This window comes from Cricetulus griseus, chromosome 2 (genome assembly GCF_003668045.3).
Source record: "Cricetulus griseus strain 17A/GY chromosome 2, alternate assembly CriGri-PICRH-1.0, whole genome shotgun sequence".
NCBI classification, from domain to species: Eukaryota; Metazoa; Chordata; class Mammalia; order Rodentia; family Cricetidae; genus Cricetulus; species Cricetulus griseus.
This window is the reverse complement of record NC_048595.1, coordinates 158940691-158944462: the sequence shown is the minus strand read 5'-3', so window position 1 is coordinate 158944462 and position 3772 is coordinate 158940691. Positions and strand designations below refer to the sequence as shown.

The 3772-nt window shown below is 40.1% G+C and overlaps 1 pseudogene; it reads right to left on the bottom strand.

Moving 5' to 3' along the window:
- Positions 1-260: 260 nt before the first annotated feature.
- On the bottom strand, positions 261-1588 carry LOC100753952 (annotated as a pseudogene).
- Between the last annotated feature and the right edge of the window lie 2184 nt (positions 1589-3772).

Sequence of the window (3772 nt, the reverse complement as noted above, 5' to 3'; positions counted from 1 at the left end):
TAGCAGCTTACTGGTTCTGGGAACATCTACCTCCAGACTTCCTGGTGTGAAATAAATACCTCTGATCTAAAACTGTGGAAGTGGGGGATGTAAAGGAGTAAAGTAGGGACAGAAAGCTTTACAGGAGATTCTGATTATTAAATAAAAATATATATATAAAGAAAATTTTTTCCTTAAAAAAAAAGGATGGTTTAACTTGAATCCTGTAAAGACCTTCATATGAACATCAAGTTACAATGATGTCTAGAGAAATTCTGTCTCTTGTAGTCTTCCCATACTATCACAAAGTACTCAAAAATTCTTTGACCTTTTCAACCAGACTTTCATGCTTGTCTTTAAAGTCTTCATTGACATCCAGTTTGAGGATAGGCACCTCTTGAAGATAATCAAAGTTGGTTTTCAGTGGCCGATGAAGGAGCCAGCTCTCATGTTTATTATAGTGCAGTTTCTCTAAATATTGTCGTGGCCCGGCATGTCTCAGCTTTAACCCACGACAGCCATGAGGTTCTACCTGAGTGGGGGTGTGTGGACCTGGATGCTCCTAGCAACCCTGCGGCAATAAAGATCAAACACAGGCATCTTGTCATCTTTAAAGAGCTCGCATTTCCATGCTGTGTAACTAGAGTCATTTCTTTATTAGCCATCTTTCTGCTGTTTCTTAACCATCCTGCCAATACCATGAAGGAACCATCTCTATCTTTGTTCTCCTCTGCTCTGTGGTCGATAGGTCCTAAACTCTGTCTTCCCTAGTCACTCATCCACCTCTCCTCTCTGCCCATGCGCAGGCCTATTCAGATGCTTAGGCCCACAGAGATGCAAATAGGAGGCATATTACCCTGAGGCCATGGTAAACAATAGTAGCCTTACTGGCATTAATAGTGGGCCAGAGCTTTTCTGAGTTCCTGTTTGCAGGATCTGGAGGCTGGGCCCCCAAATATTCCATAACAGATTTATTTGGTCCCCCACAAAATATTCAAGAGGAATGCCTTGTTCTTCCTTTCTTCCCTGTAAATATATTCTATTTAGGAATTTCTCTGGAGTAGCTCGAAGATAAATTATTTCATCCAGTTCCAGGTTTTGGCCAAACTGGCTATTTATCCAGTCATGCCAGTCCTGATATATTATCCACTCTGTTTCATTCATGTAGTCAGATTCATACAAATTAGATGCAAAAATATACCTGGCACTGTACACAGATCATTCAAAAAATAATACGGTTTTCTCTGAATCTTTGAGCTTGCCGTAGAGAGAGGCAGGCTGAGCTTGAATCCGGCTGAGGCCGGCTTATGATTGGAAGGTAAAAGACCATTGCTCAGGTTTCTGGTACATCATTTGAAGAACATTCCCACAACTTTACTGAGATGTTGTCAATTACTCAAATTCATCGTTGAGTATTTTGAACATTGCACCCTCTGGCAACAGGTTCAGGAACCACTTCCCAATCCTCAAAGACATGTTTCAGGATATTCACAAACGTTGACTTCCCAGCAGCGATGTTCCCCTCGATGGAGATCTTCTTGATGCGTGTCCCCGCAGAGCTGGTGGAGGGAGAAGGATAGAACCTCTTGGGTGGGGTGACAGCTGGCATGCGGGACCTGCAGGAGTACTGCTACAGTGCCTGGAGCTCTGGGATGTAGCATCACACTCGGGTCAGCGGGACCGCATTTTTACCTTTCACATTTTTAATAATAAGAAGAGATTAGATTGTTGGTACCCCAGCATTATGCTGACCCCACCCCCTTACAATGGGCGGCAGGCAGATACTTAGACTGACATTCAGGCAGATACTTAGACAGCTCAAAGGGCCCTGTGTTTCATGTTTACATCATAAATTACAGGGCTGTGTAAGGACTCAGTGTGCATGTGCAAACTTCCTCTTTTAAGCAAGCTCCCCTCACCCCTTCACCCCTTCTTTTCTGTTCCGGTTGGCCAACACCTAACTCCCCCTTGTTTCTTTCCCCCAATAAACTCCACGTGGGTGTGTTGAGTCTTGTGGTTCGTGTTTCGTTGATCATTGCTACAGCAAAAGAACAACAGTAGTTATGCATCTGATGGGGAATGTATATCTAGAATCTAAAAAAACTCAAAAAATTAATTACCCCATATCTTGTAATTATTACGTGGGCAAATAAGCCAAACCATTCTATAAAAAAGACCAAATGGCTTGTAAATACATGAATAAAAATATTCAACATTCTTAATCACTAGGGAATGCAAATCAAAACTACTTTCTTCTTATGACTCCTAGCACATTCAAAGTTTCAGGTCTTACATTAAGCATTTTGATCCATTTTGGGTTGCTTTTTTTTTTTTCTACAGGGTGAAAGATAGGGATCTAGTTTATCCTTTTACATGTGGATATCTAGTTTTCTCAGTTTACTGAAGAAGCCATTTTATCTCCAATTCCATTTTTTGGAGTTGTTATTGAAAGTCAGGTAGCTGTGGCTATGTGGATCTATTTCTGAACTCTCTACTCTGGTATGGGTTGACAGATGTGCACATTAATAATGAAGACACCAGTACCATGCTTTGTTATCACTACTACAAGACTTAGTAGATCAGGTATTGTGTTGTCTTCCTGAGCACTTCCGTTTTGTTGTTGTTTGGTTTTGGTGTGTGTGTTTGTGTGTGTGTGTGTGTGTGTGGTCATATGAATTAAGGATTTCTTTTTTTATTTTGTGAAGAAAGTCACTAGAATCAGGTAGGTGTTTAATCTGTGGGTTATTTACAGTGATACATCCATTTTTACCATGTTAATTATGCTGATCTCTGGGAGTCAGAAGCCTTTCTGTCTGGTGTTCTAGGTAGGTTTTGAGGCTATTGTGAATGGAATTATTTTCCTGATTTCTTTCTTAGTGTGTCTTCTGTTATTGGTGTTATTTACTATGTTTGAGAACAGACCACAAGAGACACAACAAAACCCACTTTAAGACTCTTATTAGTAAAGAATGGGGAAATGAAAGAGGGGATGTGCACAGGACTGTTTGGAAGAAATGTGTGGAAAGAGGAAGAGGGGCTGGCATGTCTGCTTTTAAAGGCCACGCTGGACATGTGTATGGGGGCTTACACAGACATGCCACCAATACCCATAGATTATGTAGCCATGCACATAAAGCCTGGAGTGACTAGGCATTTTGCCTGAATGCCGATGCCCAGGTACATGGCTGTGGGAGCCAGGAAATGCTGGAAATGACAAGAATTGGTATATGGAAACGCTAATAGTATTTTCATGTTTTTTTTTTAATCCTACTGTTTTAATTTGTTAGATCTAAACATTGCCTTTCAGGGTCTTCTTTCCCTATTTTCAACATTTTTATTATTTATTTTGCCTTATCCTTATAAGTATATTTTAATAAGAGTGGAAAATGTAGATATCTTTGTCTCTTTCCTGATTTGAAGCAGTTGATTTCTATTTTTTCCATTTAGAACCATGCTGGCTATAAGCTTGTCACACATGGCTGTTACGCTGGCATGCATTGCTTCTAGTCATAGCTACTTCAAGACTTTTATCATGAAGGGATGCCCTGAAAGCTAAAGAACCATTGGGTAACACCTTTTGAACTGTGCTTGGTTGAATGGATAGCTTTTATGGCTAGTCTAATTAACATAGTCAAGCATAAGAAAATTATAAGACTAGCTAACAGAGGACCAAGGAAACAGGAAAATGATTTTACCCATGAGAGCCATTGCAAATTCACTTGAAAGATTTTATTTATCTCTTTGTAAAAAATCATTAGTTTGCTCATCAATATCCTGAGGAAAATCTGACACA